Genomic DNA, 17,936 nt, shown 5'->3' with positions numbered 1-17,936 from the left:
ACAGCACAGCACAGTCCATGTGAGCCTCAGATATCTGAGTATCATCAGGATCACCACCCTCTGGGTGTTTACATCTGGTGACGAGGGCCAGCATATTTCTTGGATCCTACTTCGTCCTGCCCCGGATCCAAGCTAAAAAAAAATTAGGACATCGGTACAGATGATTTCCTCCTCTTGACTTTGACTTTTGTGAACAGCTCTGCAAACTTACCTTTCTATGGTTCCCTACAGACACAGAAGCAAGGGTAATTGGGGTGCCACCTCTGTGGACTGCACTGTGTGATTTTGAGGTCGAGGAAGAGGAGGAGAGTCTACTTGAAGCTGTGGTTGCCATCCACTTGAGCACATGCTCTTTCTGGCCCTCATCAACAAGATGCAAAGAAAAGTAGTGGAGTAGCTTGTCCACTAACAGAAGATTTTATTACTTTGCAGCTGAATTTCAGCAGCATTAAATGACAATGTGAAATATGGCATGCTGAATCACATTAGTAACAGAAGAAAGTTTTCTTAGGGTGCACGAGGCCTGTATAATAAAGAAGATATCCTCAAAACAAGGTAAGCTCTCCCCTACTGTTTCACATTAGTAACAGAAGAAAGTATTTTTTTAGTGTGGATGAGGCTTGTAAAACATAGAAGATATACTCACTTAAAGTGAGATATTCCCTACTGTATCATGTTGGTAACAAAGTAAAGAATTGTTTCAGTGTGGATGAGGCCTGAATAACAAATAATAAACAGCTCTGGCAAAAATTAAGAGACCACCACATCAAAACCCCATCATGGGCAGCCCAATCTCCAGACCTGAACCCCATTGAAAACCTATGGAATGTAATCAAGAGGATTATGGATAGTCGCAAGCCATCAAACAAAAAAGAACTGCTTAAATTTTTGCGCCAGAAGCAGTGTGAAAGACGGGTGGAAAGCATGCCAAGACACATAAAAGCTGTGATGAAAAATCATGGTTATTCCACAAATAATATTGATTTCTGAACTCTTCCAGAGTTAAAACAATTAGTATTGTGGTTTCTAAATGATTATGAACTTGTTTTCTTTGCATTATTTGAGGTCTGAAAGCACTGTTTTTTTATTATTTTGACCATTTCTCCTTTTCAGAAAAAAAATGCAAAATGTATTGCTTGGAAATTCAGAGACATGTTGTCAGAAGTATATAGACTAAAATAACAATTTACATTTTACTAAAAAATATACATAGAAAGAGAAAAATCAGAGAAACTGAAAATTTTGCAGTGGCTTCTTAATTTTTGCCAGAGCTGTATGTTCCAAACAATTTCAAGCTTAAATCTAGCCTGCCGTATCACGTTTGTCACAGAGAAAAATATTTTTATTTATTCTGCATGAGCTCTGCACAAAGATAAATTTCACCGTCACTAAATGACAAGATGAGATATTGCATGCTGAATCAAATTAGCAAATGAAAAAAATAGTCATTACTCTGCAATAGTGCTGAACAAAGATGAATTTCACTGCCACTTAATGATAAGATGAGATATGGCATGCTGAATCACGTTAGCAACTGAAAAAGTACAATTGATTTTATTCTGCAAAAGCTGTGCACACAGATGAATTTCACCGCCACTAAATGACAAGGTGGGATATGACGTACTGTATCATGCTTAACAATAGAAAAAAATAGTTTTCTTTACTCTGAAACAACTCTGCATGCAGACAAATTTCACTGTCACCAAATGACAAGGTGAGATATGGTGTGCAGAATCACATTAGCAACTGAAAAAAAGTTGTTTTTTTTACTCTGCAGCAGCTCAGCATACAGATTAACCCCTTTCTTAGATCGGACATAATGATCCGACCATGTGACCATGGCAAATTTGACCATGGATGGATCATTATGTCATTGCAATCACCCGCACTCACGGGGGGTGCGCTGGCCATTGCCGCCGGGTGTCAGCTGATTCTGGAAGCTGACACCTGGCACTAGGTGGCAGGAGCAGTCACAGACCACTCCTGGCACTTTAACCCCCGAAATACTGTGATTGAACAAGATCGCAGCATTCCGGAAGCTGATAGAGAGTTGACAGCCCCTCTGCCTTTGGATCGGAGACCCCACGGCATGACACCGGTTCACGATTGTTACCATGGTGACCCAATGTCTTTATGATGACATCTGTGTCACCAGAGCCAAGAAACTTGTTGATCATGCGCAGTGCATGATCAGCAAATCTCTCTGTAAGTGCAGCACTGACAGCTTCTATGGCATGCAAATGCTGCTTCATCTGCATGCTATAGAAGCGATCAGCCTGCAAAAAATGATTGTCCCATAGTGGGACAAAGTAAAAAAGTTTTAAATAACTGTAAAAATATTTTTAAAATAAAAAATAATAATAAAAAGACAATATATATTCTATCTCTACAGTGGGTACGGAAAGTATTCAGACCCCTTTAAATTTTTCACACTTTGTTTCATTGCAGCCATTTGGTAAATTCAAAAAAGTTCATTTTTTTCAATAATGTACACTCTGAACCCCATTTTTACACCTGGATTTGGGGATCCTCTGCCATTCTTCCTTTCAGATCCTCAGCAGTTCCCTCAGGTTGGATGGTGAACGTTGGTGGACAGCCATTTTCAGGTCTCTCCAGAGATGCTTAATTGGGTTTAGGTCAGGGCTCTGGCTGGGCCAGTCAAGAATGGTCACAGAGTTGTTCTGAAGCCACTCCTTTGTAATTTTAGCTGTGTGCTTAGGGTCATTGTCTTGTTGGAAGGTGAAACTTCGGCCAAGTCTGACGCCCAGAGCACTCTTGAAGAGGTTTTCATCCATGATATCTCTGTACTTGGTCGCATTCATGTTTCCTTCAATGACAACCAGTCATCCTGTCCCCACAGCTGAAAAACACCCCCACAGCCTGATGCTGCCACCACCATGTTTCACTGTTGGGATTGAATTGGGCAGGTGATGAGCAGTGCCTGGATTTCTCCACACAAACCGCTTAGAATTATCACCTATCTTCTTCTCATGAGACCAGAGAATATTATTTCTCATAGTCTGGGAGTCCTTCATGTGTTTTTAGCAAACTCTATGCGGGCTTTCATACTGGTGAATGAGCTGCTGGGAACGCAGCATCAGTGACCGGAGGTAACCTCTATGACATCACCCCCAATCACTGATGCTGCGTTCCCAGCCGGGCTGAACTGCGAGCGCTCACGGTGCTAGTGGGGATCTCACCGGATCTCATCGCAGCTCAGCCCGGCTGGGAACAGAGCCCAGTGACCGGAGGAAACCTCTATGACGTCACCCCCGGTCACTAATGATGCATTTCCAGCAGCTCATTAACCAGTGGATTTCAGCCTGGATGGTCGCATCTTTGCACCGTCCAGGTTGAAATCTAATTATCCCCCAGACATGGATTACGGCGCGGGAAAGAATGACAGACAGGTATGGAATATTGTTGTTTTTTTAATTTTTGTTTTATCACAGGAGAATGAGGGCTTCGGTGGAATAGGCATTTGGTGAGTATAATTGTGTTTGTTATTTTTCAATAAGAAAGTAAAACTGTGCTTTGTTTTATTCCTAATAAAAGACTTTATTCTGGCTGTGTCTTTATTTACCATGTAACTATAGGATTAGTAATGAATAAGTGTCTTATAGATGCTTCTGTATGTCCATACAGAAGAAAGCGGATTGGGACATACCGTCCCGTGCAACAAAATCCTTTATTGTGGCATCATCTTACCAACAGCAGGCAGATAAAACAGTGGAACAAATACAGGCGACGATCGTTTCACGTTTACATTGCTCTTCAAGGTCTATCAGGCTTTAATGACAAACTCGACATGGCTGTGTTTTTGTGACTTGTTTAATTTATTTATTTTAACAGTATTTTTTCTATTGCATGCATCTGCTTTTCACTTGTTCACAATTAATGATATGCTTTCACCTGATGGTGGTGCGACAAGGGCAGTGGTTGATTATAAATATTCTGTGAGTTCTATCTTACATATGACCTGTTGAAGCGCAATGTAAGCGTGAAACGATCGTCGTCTGTATTTGCTCCACTGTTTTATCTGCCTGCTGTTGGTATGATACAATAAAGGATTTTGTTGCACGGGATGCTTTCTTCTTTATGGACATACAGATTCTCTTTCTTTGGAAGTGGCACCCATAATCCCTGGTGTGTGTGCAGCTTCATCAACACGAGGTCATACAGCTGTGTCTTCGTCCTGCCTCTCTCCCATGGTATGTGATTATAGATGCTTCTCCATTGTCATCTGACAATACAAAGGTGACATCAGCCCCACAAATATGAACTCCACTTGCCACCGCTACTGGGTAATTGGGAGGAGCTGGGCAAAGCGCCAGAATTGGCACATCTACTTGATGTGCCTCTTCTGAGCAGCCTGGCTGCTATTTTTAGGCTGGGAGGGTCAATATCCATGGTCCTTTACCAGTCTGAGAATACCAGCCCCCAGCTGTGAGCTTTAGCAAGGCTGGTTGTCAAAAATGAGGGGGACCCCACGCCATTTTTTTAAAATTATTTATTTAAATAATTATTAAAAATCACTATACGGACCCCTCTATTCTTGACAGCCAATCTTGCTGAACATGACAGCTGAGGATTGCAGCCCCCAGCTGTGAGTTTAGCCTGGCTGGTTATAGAAAATACAGAGTAACCCATGCCTTTTTTTTCATTTATTTATTAATTTATTTATAGCACAGGTGGCTGCTGATGTATACCCCCAACAGCCGCTCTTGCTGTCTCCTTTATCACTTAAACATAACTCTCATCATTCTCCCCTGCTCGTGCCGATTGCCGACAGAGCAGGGGAGAATAATGAGAGCCGTGATCAGCACCCAGCAATGGGGAACAGTACTAATACTGTAACGCTCTTTCCCAGGCGCCGATGCATGTCACATGAATGACATTCATGTGTGTTATGCATATGCACATGTGTGGGGCGTTTTGTGGCCCATGCTGACATTAAAAAATGGACATGTTAGCTTGCTTTGCCCATGGCCACATGGTCTGTGGAAGTACACTGACATGAGCACAGAGCCATTCACTTGAATAGGCAAATAGCGCTCCGTTCCTCACGAGTCTCTCTGCATGGTTAAGTGGTACTGTTCAGCCACATATGGGGTATTGCCACGTTCAGCAAAAATTGTGGTACAAATTTTGGTGCCATTTTGACCAATTTCTTGTGTGAAAATGTAAAATCTTTGGCTAAAACAAAATTTTGGTGATAAAAATGTAGTTATTTTGTTTTCACTGCCCAAAGGTATAAAATTCTGTGACACACCATGGTGTCAATATGATCACTGCACCCCTCGTTGAATTCATTGAGATGTGTAGTTCATAAAATGGGGTTATTTATCGGGGATTCTGCTGTTCTGGCACCCCATGGGCTTTCCCAGTGGGTCATGGCACCAGCAAACAATAACAGTAAAATCTGGCGATCCTTGCCTTCTGAGCTTTACATTGTGCCTGAAAAATATTTCCAGATTACATGTATTGGCATACTCAGAAAAGAATGAACCTCAGTTCGTTGTAAAAAAAAGTCCTATTAGCACTTAGAAAGATTAAAAACTTGAGGCTAAAACAACATTTGAGTGGTAAAAATGTAATTTATTTTTTCTTCACCGCTCAATGGTATAAAATTCTGAGGCACATGTGATGTTAATATGATTACTGCACCCCTAGACAAATTCATTGGAGAGTGTAGTTTGTAAAAGGAGTTCACATCTAGGGGATTTCTGTTGTTCTGGCATCTCAGGGGCTCTGCCAATGTGACATGGCACCCTCAAACCATGCCAGCAAAACCTGAACTCCAATATGGTGCCTCTTCCCTTCTGAGCTTTGCACTGTGCCTCAAAAGTAATATTCCCCTACATATGAGGTATGGGTGTTCTCAAGAGAAATTTCACAACAACTTTTGGGGTCCAATTTATCCTATTACCCTTTGTAAAATAATAAATTGAGGGTGAAAAATTATTTTTGTGGAAAAAAATATGATTTTTTTTATTTTCACAGGCTCTACATTATAAACTTCTGTGAAGCACTTGGGGGTTCAAAGTGCTCACCACACATCTAGATAAGTTCCTGGATGGTATAGTTTCCAAAATGGTGTCACTTGTGGGGGGTTTCCACTGTTTAGGCACATCATTGGCTTTCCAAATGCGACATGGCATCCGATCTCAGTTCCAGACAATTTTGCATTGAAAAAGTCAAACAACGCTCCTTCCCTTCTGAGCTCTGCCATGAGCCCTAACAGTGGTTTACCCCCACATATGGGGTATCAGCATACTCAAGACAAATTGCACAACAACGTTTGGGGTCCAATTTCTCCTGTTACCCTTGTGTAAAGTAAAAAATTGGGGGCAGAAATATAATTTTTGCAGAAAAAATATGATTTTTTTATTTTTACGGCTCTAAGTTATAAACTTCTATGAAGCACATGGGAATTCAAAGTGCACACCATATATATGCATAAGTTCCCTGCGGCATCTAGTTTCCAAAATAGTGTCACTTGTGGGGGTTTCCACTGTTTAGGCACATCAGGAGCTCTCCAAACAGGATATGGTATCTGATCTCAATTCCAGCTAATTTTATGTTGAAAAAGTCAATCGGCGCTTCTTTCCTTCTGAACAATGCCATGCGCCCAAACAGGGGTTTACCCTCACATATGGGGTTTCAGCGTACTCATGACAAATTGCACAATAACCTTTGGGGTCTATTTTCTCCTGTTAGCCTTGAGAAAAAAATTGGGGCAAAAATCATTTTTGTGGAAAAAATATATTTTTTTCTTTTTATTGGTCTACATTACAAACTTCTGTAAAGCACTTGGGGGTTCAAAGTGCTCACCACACATCTAGATAAGATGGGGGGTTCCAAAATGGTGTTACTTGTGGGGGGTTTCCACTGTTTAGGCATATCAGCGGCTCTACAAACACGACAGGGCATCCAATCTCAATTTCAGCCAATTTTGCATTGAAAAGTCAAACGGCGCTCCTTCTCTTCTGAGCTCCACTGTGCTCCCAAATAGTGGTTTACCTGCACATATGGTTTATCAGCGTACTCAGGACAAATTTCACAACAACTTTTGTGGTGCAATTTCTCCTGTTACCCTTGGTAAAATAAAAAAAAATGGATCTGAAGTAAATTTTTTGTGAAAAAAAGTTAAATGTTCAATTTTTTTAAACATTCCAAATATTCTTGTGAAGCACCTTAAGATTTAATAAACGTCTTGAATGTGGTTTTGAGCACCTTGAGGGGTGCAGTTTTTAATCTGCAAAACCCCTAGTCAATAGATTCATCATCTCCCGCCTTGACTACTGCAACCTCCTGCTTTGTGGCTTCCCTCCTAACAGTCTCTCACCCCTCCAATCTATCCTAAACTCTGCTTTTTGATTAATCCACTTATCCCTCAGCTATTCCCCATACTCTCCTTGCTGTCAATCTCTTCACTAGCTCTCCATTACCCAGAGGCTCCAGTTCAAAACTCTAACTATGGCGTACAAAGCCATCCACAATCTGTCTCCTACATACATCTTGACTAGACTCCTGGTTCTTGCCTGTATCCAACCACCGATCCTCAAAATGATCTCCTTCTCTACTCCCCTCTTATCGCCTCTTCCCACAATCACTTACAAGATTTCTCTCATGCATCCCTTCTACTCTGAAATTACCATGGAAACCTTCCAAAGGAATCTGAAGAACCACCTCTTTCAACAAGCCTACAACCTACAGTAAGCATTGTTACACCATACCGCTGCATGATCATCCCATGTAGATTGTAAACCCTCACGCATATGGTCCTCTCTCCTTCTGTACCCGTCGGTGACTTGTATTGTTTAAGATTATTGTACTTGTTTTAAATATGTATACTCTTTTTCACATGTAAAGCACCATGGAATAAATGTTGCTCTAACAATAAATAATAATAATAATACCGCTGTGTGGCTGTCAAAGAAAGGGAGTCGAGTAGTCTGTCAAGTAACAGATGTTGTCAAAATGCTGCTCAATGATACTATTTTTACTCTGGGTCAATTTATGACATTTTTCCTGATGTCTGCTCCTAATTTGATCTGTTTTGGCTACTTTTTGGCCCCTCTGAAAGTGTTGTCTATGCATTTGGTTTTGCCTGCCATTGAATTAAAAGGGGTTCGGTTATGTTCAGCAAACCGTTCAGCGAACATGTTTGGTGAACATCGGGATGTTCACCGAACCTTGAAAGGTTCATACATCTCTAATCACGAGCAACCATACAAGTCTATGATTGCGTGTAAAACATTGGACTCCACTCAGATGTCAGACTCAGAAAATGGAGAAGATGAAGAAATTAAGTTCTCTGTCTTCTCCGCATCTGTGCAGCGATTCTCTCATGCTAGAGAATCAGATCACAGTAAGATAACACTTTATCACATCAAATCCGTTGATCCAAGTGACATTACAATACTCGGCCTGATATTATTGTATAAGAGAATAGATGGCCGTGTGACCCTGGTCTTGTACTGGATGTTAAGGAGAGCACTGAAGAGTAGTGTTGAGCATTCCGATACTGCAAGTATTGGGTATCGGCCGATATTTGCGGTATCGGAATTCCGATACCGAGTTCCGATATGTTTGTGATATCGGGAATCGGTATCGGGATTAAGATTAATGTGTAAAATAGAGAATAAAAATAATAAATATTGATATACTTACCCTCTGACGCGCCCTGGTCGTCACCGCTGCAACCGCCTTGCTTTCGTTCCGAAGAATGAGCGCGTAAAGGGCCTTCGATGATGTCGCGGCTTGTGATTGGTCGCTGAGCGGTCATGTGACCGCTCACGCGACCAATCACAAGCCGCGACGTTATCGACTGTCATTAACGCGCTCATTCCTAAGAATGAGCGCATTAAGGACCTTCGATGACGTCGCGGCTTGTGATTGGTCGCGTGAGCGGTCACATGACCGCTCAGCGACCAGTCACAAGCCGCGACGTCATCGAAGGCCCTTAACGCGCTCATTCTTCGGAACGAAAGCAAGGCGGTTGCAGCGGTGACGACCAGGGCGCGTCAGAGGGTAAGTATATCAATATTTTTTATTTTTATTCTTTATTTTACACATGAATATGGATCCCAGGGCCTGAAGGAGCGTTTCCTCTCCTTCAGACCCTGGGATCCATTACAGGATACCTTCCGATATTTGTGTCCCATTGACTTGTATTGGTATCGGATATCGGTATCGGTGATATCAGATATTTTTCGGATATCGGCCGATACCATCCGATACCGATACTTTCAAATATCGGACGGTATCGCTCAACACTACTGAAGAGAATTCATTGCTCGTCATGGATGATAATGTGTATATTGCATTAATATCTTACAAAAGTGGCTGGATAATCATTTGCCTGCTCCATTCCTACAAAGAGAATATAAAGTTGAAGCAATTTGATTTGTTTTAGTTCTTACTTTTATGTATAACTTAAATGGAAATTAGATTAAGGTCTGACCAATTTTTCTTTGTGAAATAGCTTCTTCAAGCCAATGTACAGTGATGTTTGATGTAATATACAGTTATATTGTGGTAGCAAGATTTTTATTTTATAATGGCAATACAGAAACTATGTGGGTCAGCAAACTGTGATGAAAATGACAGCTTGACATTGACGATGAACAAAATAGTCTTTTTTTATTTCCTACCTAAAAAGGAACTTGCTGTGATATTATGATTATTCTCTTGGCTGGAAAAGTAATATTCAGAGAAAGCTGAAGGGCAATTGAATAACTGATATAGGTATAACAAAAGCAAAAAAGAGAAAAAAGAACAAAATGGAAAGTATTTGCTGTCATTATTTATGTAATGACTTGGCTCTGCCCTTAAAACATTCATATAATTGTAATTCTCTCTTATTCTCCAAAGCTTTATTGTACATAGACAGAAAAGAAGTTTAACTGAACTTTGACATACTCAAAGTTAAAATTATACTTACATGTCCTATATTGCAACTCTAATTTCACTTTATGAAAGAGGTGTTTATTCACAAGCATTTACCTTAGGCGTTCTTCATATTTGTGTGAGTTATTTCCATTATTCTCTTACATCATAGATGAGGAAGAATAAGAATAACAAAAGTGCAGCAACCCTGACAGAAATTATTTCAGTGGCAGCAATGCCGATCTTACCGTTATTTTAGAAATTTTGCCTTTCAAGACAGCTATGGTTTCCTTTGACTTTCAGAAAAGAAAACCAAATGAGTCAAAAGTTAAGAAATTAGTTTAGAAAGTATGACAAAGATATCACTAGAGTTGAGCAAATTTGTTCGGATCTGGGTCTGAATACAGTCGGTGGCGAATATTGTTTTTGCAATATTTGTCAAACACAGCTGAACGTCATTAGAGTCAATAGGAGTAGAAATTACCGAATATGTTCGGAACTGATCCTCAAACATAAATTTGGCACGAATAGGGACCTATATGGCATGAATATGGCAAATTCAGATTCGTTGACCGAATCCATACCAAACAAATTTGCTCAACTGTACTCATCATCACTACAATGGTGTGGGCTAATTGAAAAGTCTGAGACTCCTTTCTGGGATGGTATGATTGGCATTCCCTATAAAAAGAGTTTACTGATGCATCAGGTATGTGGAAATTTAGAGCCTTTTTCCAGGATCATTGGTGTACAGAGTTACGGTCAAAATTCTGATAGCCAGCAGCTCAATCAAGAATCTACCACTTTTAAATCTGTTTAATATTCTGTTAGCTGTGCAACTATTGCACTTTAGGAATAACAAGATCAGTTGTTGATAGACAGATGCGGGGTCCTTAAATGCTGTTCTAGCACATACTATCCTGAAGTTACTCTGATGCCTTTCGTTGAATCTCTGGTAGCAGCCATGCATATACCAAGGATCTTCATCTCAGTGGCTGATGCCCATTTATGATTTCACTTTAACAGGTTTAAGCATTGGCCTCGAAGGTTAACGATGTTGGGTCAGAATATCTCGCACACCTCTGAACAGATTGATATGGAACTATGCAAAACAGTTTGTTCATTACTTCTTGGTAGCATCAGGTGTGGGAGGAATGGATGGTATTGAGGGAGCATAGCAGATGGTGTTGACCTCGTCCAAGTGTTATGTACTGCATTATGGAGCAAACATTTGCCAACAGAAATCCAGTGTCATTTATTTCTCAAAAGTAGGTTGCATTAGGTTTTTGATTTAAATTTCATGGCTTTTGGGATGTGACTACAGATATTGTGGTTATAAGCCGTGAGGAGTTTTAGCTTATAGACTTTATTGAACTATGTAATTGCCAGCATTACAGTGCCACACGGTGCTCAGGAAGCAGAAAGGGCATGCCGTCGTGGGCAGAATCCAGAAGAAAGAGTGCAAAGTGAAGCTCTGGCACATTCTGTTGTAAGCAGGTGAAAAGCAAGAAGCCTCAACCTGGAGACCGGAAGGAGTACATCGAACCCACCAGCGAAGCAGCCGCTGATCACGGTAATGATACCCAGAGCCTGGTTGAGGTTCACTGGGGAAAGACATGCCAACTCAGGTGGAGATCTAGCAGCGGCCGCAGCTGCAGCCCCTTTAGTGCTGCAAGATTCAGTAGCTAATGCAGCCACAGCCCCCATAGTACAGCAGAATCTGGTGGCAGACGCAGCCAAAGCCTCCAGAGTGCTGTAAGATCTGGCGACCACCGCCGCAGTACCCATAATGCCACTATCAATGTCGTACATACCGGGAGTGGCCTGGTTACCCCAATACTCAGGGGAGTTGCACACCTTGAGCGATTTCATGGAGAGACTATGTAGTTTGTTCAAAGTGTACCGCCTGTCTGAAGAGCAAAAAGTCAACATCCTCATTGGTCAGTTAACTGGTGTGGCCCAGAGGGAAGTAAAGTCCTGGCCGACACTGAAAAACAAATCTTGGCCAGGCTGAAGGATACCATTGATCCCCGCACTGCAGCAGAAATTAAAATGAGATTCTTTGGGTGCAAACAAAGGGTGCAGGACAGTATGCAGGACCATGCTCTTAACCTCCAGGAGGCGATACAGGCTGAAAAGCATTTTGACCCTGACAACGTGCAAGATGATGATCAGTTGCTGAAGGAACAGTTTATAGAGGGACTCCTGTCTAACACCCAAAGGACACAGCTGTGCATTATAGCCCTACAAAATCCTGACATGGACTTTGTGCATTTTAACGATAGAGCCATCTGGGTGTTGCGTGAACAAAAAAATGCTAGTGGCACGGCACCCCCAGGGCTCCCATCAACTGCATACTAGCAGGAGGGAGCATCTTTTCCCCAGACCCAACGCGTCAACCCATGATAATTACTCCTCTGCAGACCTACATCTCCAGGTCCAGGCGCTTACCAAATGTGTGGTTGTACTAACCAAAACCATGCAGTCCATGCAAGTGTCCCCAAAGGAGAAGATCCAGCTGGCCTCCAGTCCAGATGACGTTTGGTGGCGATGGAAGAAGAGGATCTTACCGACCAGAGGGAGAGAAAACGATCGCTATGACCAGAATGGATGACCCATTTGCTGCCGCTGCTGCAGCAAGGCAGGGAACCTCGCCAGATTCTGCAATGTAAATAAGCGACCCCTGGGATAGAGGGTCAGCTCCCAGGAGTAGGACAACCAGGCCCACAAAACTGGGGAGACAAGTACGTCGGAGGAGACCGGTCCTCCCAGTTTTGATTGATGGCATCCCAAAGAGCACTTTACTGGACACCGGCTCTCAGGTGATGACTATGCCATATATTCTTTACAAAAGGTACTGGGCTGACTCTGATATTACCCGCGACCCAGATAATGATCTGACCATACAGTAGTCGCTAGCAATGGTCAGCCTTTGCCACAAGTGGGGTATAAAGAGGTGACCATTAAGATTGGCTGAGTAGAATTACAGTCACAAGGTTTGATTATAGTTGATATTGACAAACAAGAATTCCATCCTATGATCACTTTAGGCACCAATGTAATAGAACATTGTCTTGCAGAAATAATTGTTTTGTTGCAGCAGATAGCTGAGACCAACAGTTCCAGTCAGCAGTGGGCCCTGCAAAAGGTGATCAAAGCACTGATGCAGAGACAACTGGTAGAGCTATCTGGTGGAGATGTCGGCAGTGTAAGAGTGAGTGATTCATTCCCCATTGCAGTACCTCCAAGGTTTGAAATGTTAATTTGGTGTCGGGCAGCAATAGGCCTCAGGGGTCAAGATTAACAGACCCTGGTAGAACCAGTGTACTCTGATAGTAGGTCCACTGTCCTGACAGCCAGAGGGGTGGTCAGTGTCTGCAAGGGGAGACTACCAATACGCATCATGAATTGTGGGGAAAAAGAGGTCCATTTACTCCAATATGCCACCCTTGCTAAGTTTTTCATTGTCAGTAACAAGTAACAATGCAATACAAGCAGCAGAACCCTTGGTCCCGTCCAATTAGGCAGAGGATAATGGCTCTGCAGAGCAACTGGAGGATTGGTGTCAGAAGTTGCACGTACGCATTGACTCCACTCCTTTGCACAAAAAGCATGGGGCTTACCGGGTGGTCCAAGAATATGAGCTGGTGTTTAGCAAACACCCTCTAGACTTTGGGCAGGTAAAAGGGGTCCAACACCATATCCCCACTGAAGATCATCCGCCCATTAAAGAAAGATGCCAGTCTGTACCTCCAGCACACTATTTAACGTGCCAAGTATATGTTGCAGGAGATGAAGGAAGCTGGGGTAATCAGAGATAGTTGTAGCCCTTGGGCAGCTCCGTTAGTCCTCATTAAAAAGAAAGATGGTACCATGAGAATGTGTGTTGACTACAGGCGAATTAACAGCATTACACACCAGGATGCCTACCCATTACCTAGAATTGAGGAGTCACTAGCTGCACTGAGATCCGCTAACTATTTATCCACCTTAGATTTGGCAGGTTTACTTGGCAGAGGTGGATAAAGATAAGACCGCCTTCACAACACCAATGGGCCTCTCCGAGTTCATCTACATGCCGTTCAGGCTTTGCAACACACCAGGGATGTTCCAGAGGATGATGGAGTGTTGTCTTGGGCACAAGAACTTTGAAACCGTTATGTTGCATTGGATTACATCATCGTCTTCTCCAAGACCTATGAAGACTACTTGAAGCACCTAGCCGAGGTGTTTGAAGCCGTGTCCAACTTTGGCCTGAAAGTGAAGCCATCCAAATGCCACCTGCTGAAGCCCAAGGTGCAGTACCTAGGCCATGTAGTAAGCGCCGAAGATGTGGCACCAGACCCTGACAAAGTCACTGTTATCAGGGATTGGCCAAAACCCAACAACATTCATAAAGTATGGCAGTTCCTCAGGTTGGTGGGCTACTACCGGAGATTCATCATGGGCTTTAACAAGATAGCCTCACCTCTGCAAGACCTCCTAGTGGGCCAATCCAAGAAGACTAAGAACAAGAGTCCTCTGTTCAAGTGGAACGACAGGCTAGAAGAATCCTTCACTCAGTTGAAGTTGGCTCCTACAGGAGATGAAGTCCTAGCCTATCCTGACTATGACCAACTGTTCGTACTTTACACAGACACCAGCAATGTGGGATTTGGAACAGTGCTAAGAGATAGTACAGAAAGGCAGAGAGATAGTGATTGCCTATGCCAGCAGGAAGCTTTGTCCCACTGAAAGGAACTCTGGCAACTATAGTTCCTTTAAGTTGGAGTTTCTTGCTATAGTCTGGGCTGTGACCGAGTGATTCAAACACTACCTAGCTTCAGCGAAGTTTACTATCTATAAAGACAATAATCTGCTAACCCACATTGAAACTGCAAAGCTGGGTGCATTGGAACAGCGATCGATGACCCGACTGTCCAACTATGAGTTTACCATCAAGTGCCAAGCGGGACGTAAGAATGCTAATGCTGATGCGCTGTCCAGAAGGCCCAATTTACAAGATGAGCGAGAAGATCTGCCCAGTTGCAGCCCAATGCTCTCAGGGGGTGAGGAACAAGAGCTGCATCTTTCAGGAAGCCACGTTAAACCCATTGCCCCACCATGAGTGGGCAGAGACGCAGGATAGCGAACCAGCAGTCTGCCTAGTAAAGAAGCTACTGACTAGTGTTGAGCATTCCGATACCGCAAGTATCGGGTATCGGCCGATACTTGCGGTATCGGAATTCCAATACCGAGATCCGATATTTTTGTGGTATCGGGTATCGGTATCGGAGGTGTAAAATAAAGAATTAAAATAAAAAATATTGTGATATTCACCTCTCCGGCGGCCCCTGGAACATCACCGCGAGTCACCGGCGTCCGGCAGGCTTCTTTGTTCAAAATGAGCACCTTTAGGACCTGCGGAATGACGTCGCGGCTTCTGATTGGTCGCGTGCCGCCCATGTGACCGTCACGCGACCAATCAGAAGACGTGACGTCATTCCTCAGATAAATTCCTAGAATGAGCGCCTTAAGGACCTGTGGAATGACGTCGCGGCTTCTGATTGGTCGCGTGGCAGTCACATGGGCGGCACGCGACCAATCAGAAGCCGCGACGTCATTCCGCAGGTCCTAAAGGCGCTCATTTTGAACAAAGAAGCCTGCCGGACGCCTGTTCCTCGCGGTGATGTTCCAGGGGCCGCCGGAGAGGTGAATATAACAATATTTTTTATTTTAATTCTTTATTTTACACCTCACTATGGATCCCAGGGCCTGAAGGAGAGTTTCCTCTCCTTCAGACCCTGGGATCCATCAGGATACCTTCCGATACTTGATGTCCCATTGACTTGTATTGGTATCGGATATCGGTATCGGCGATATCCGATACTTTTCGGGTATCGGCCGATACTATCCGATACCGATACTTTCAAGTATCGGACGGTATCGCTCAACACTACTACTGACACAAGCTGATTCGCACCCTTGTCCAGATGCTCCACAAGAGATCCAACAGTTGTGATAAGAGAAAGGAAAACTGTTCATCTATGAGGATAAGCTGTGTTGGAGGAACATCAACTCACGCACTCATTAACTGATCAGGCAGGTGGTCGTCCTGATGCGCTAATGGTCTTGGAAGCGTACCACAATGGAGCAGAACATTTTGGGTGGAAGAAGTTGAAAGTCCTACTTCGTAAAAGATTCTACTGGGTTGGCATGAAAAGAGCCATTAAGAAATGGTGCCAAGAGTGTGGCCCGTGCAACTTGGGCAAGAAAGAATGCAACAGCCAGCGAGCTGCAATACAGCCAATAGTCACCAAACAGTCACTTGAACTGGTAGCTTTGGATCATGTGAAGTTGACTTTGAGTAGAACTGGCAGCACCTACGCTCTGACCATCATTGACCATTACTCAAGGTTTTTGGTAGTCGTGCCTGTCAAAGACCAAACAGCAAAGACGGCAGCCAAAGCGTTCCAAGAACACTTTTGTTGACCGCACGGTTACCCTGAACAAGTGCTCACCAACCAAGGCCCAGCCTTTAAAGCCAAAGTGTTCCAGGAGATCAGTAACCTGTATGGCTGCAAGAAAATCAGGACAATGCTGTACCATCTGCAAATGGCATGTGCAAGAAAATGAACCAGGTGATGATTGACCTGTTGAAGACCTTGCCCCTGGAAGAGAGAAACCTATGGCCAGAGACATTGCTGGACTTGGTAGACCTGTACAACCATATCCTGGTCAACTCCACCAACTGCACACCGGTCTACTTGATGAGAGCAAGACCTGTCAAGTTACCCATTGTCTTGGACATGGGAGTCCTAACACCTGAGACAACATCACCAGACGCAGACTGGGATACAAAGTGGCAGCAGCAATACCGCAAAGTGCAAGAGTGCATGGAAGGAAGTTTGTCCCAAGCCAGGCAAAGACAGGAAAAGAGCTACAGCCAGCAAGCTCCGACTACTCCATAAGTATGTGGAGAGCAGGTTCTCAAAAGGAAAAGGAGGATGCACAAACTAGATGATCAGTGGGAGGCTGAACCATGCACTGTCATGCCTTCAAACTTCGATAATACCAAGGTATGCCTCGTCAGTAAAGATGGAGGAGAAACCTCAGCAGCAGTGTCAAGAGATCATCTGAAGATATACCCTGACCAATTAAGAAGCAAAGAGGAAGACTAAGATTCCCCTTTAACCTATAGAAGAGGAGGAAGAGAAAATCCATATCGTTCTTGGATACTTTCCCCAATCATGGACACAGGTTAACCAAGCCTTCGTAGTACAAGTCCTGAGCTTTCCTCAACCTGCACCTGAAGCAGCAGAAACGACTCTAGACCCGTCAGCTCAAGCAGCAGATGCCACACTAGCAGCGAAGCAAAAGAATCTATCCCCTGCTAGCGGTGAATCTGTCAGACTCATGGTGAGTCTAAGAAGTCGCAGATGGCTGCCCAGTTTACCAGTACAATGCAGGCCTACAAGTAGCACAGACACATCAGACCAGGCAAGGTTATCAGAGGTACCTGTACTGCGTAGATCAACCTGTAGTACCAGAGGTCAGATCCTAGCCCAGTATAGGGACTAAAATGTCAATGAGTTTGTATGTTCTCTCCGTGTTTGCGTGGGTTTCCTCCGGGCACTCCGGTTTCCTCCCACATTCCAAAGACATACTGATAGGGATTCTAGATTGTGAGCCACATCGGGGACAGTGATGATAATGTGTGCAAAAATGTAAAGCGCTGCGGAATATGTTAGCGCTATATAAAAATAAAGATTATTATTATTATTATTTAAATAAGTTAATAATATGTATAATTGCAACCGTTAAGCATAAAAGCCTACAGAGACTTATGTATGAACTTTCAAAAATTTTCGTAATAACCTGTTGAAGGACTATTGGGCCACAGGATTATGTGTTGTCAGGACCTTCATTGTATATAGTTCCCTGATCTGACATAAATATTAACCGTCGGCATGGCCAAAGAGCCAGAAAAAGTCAAGTCTAGAGTCCCGTAGTCACACCCAGGAACGAAGCAAAGGTGGGTTTGGGCGGCTCCCACCGTGGAA

Source organism: Ranitomeya imitator, chromosome 8 (genome assembly GCF_032444005.1).
Source record: "Ranitomeya imitator isolate aRanImi1 chromosome 8, aRanImi1.pri, whole genome shotgun sequence".
NCBI lineage: Eukaryota > Metazoa > Chordata > Amphibia > Anura > Dendrobatidae > Ranitomeya > Ranitomeya imitator.
This window is presented reverse-complemented; position numbering follows the sequence as displayed.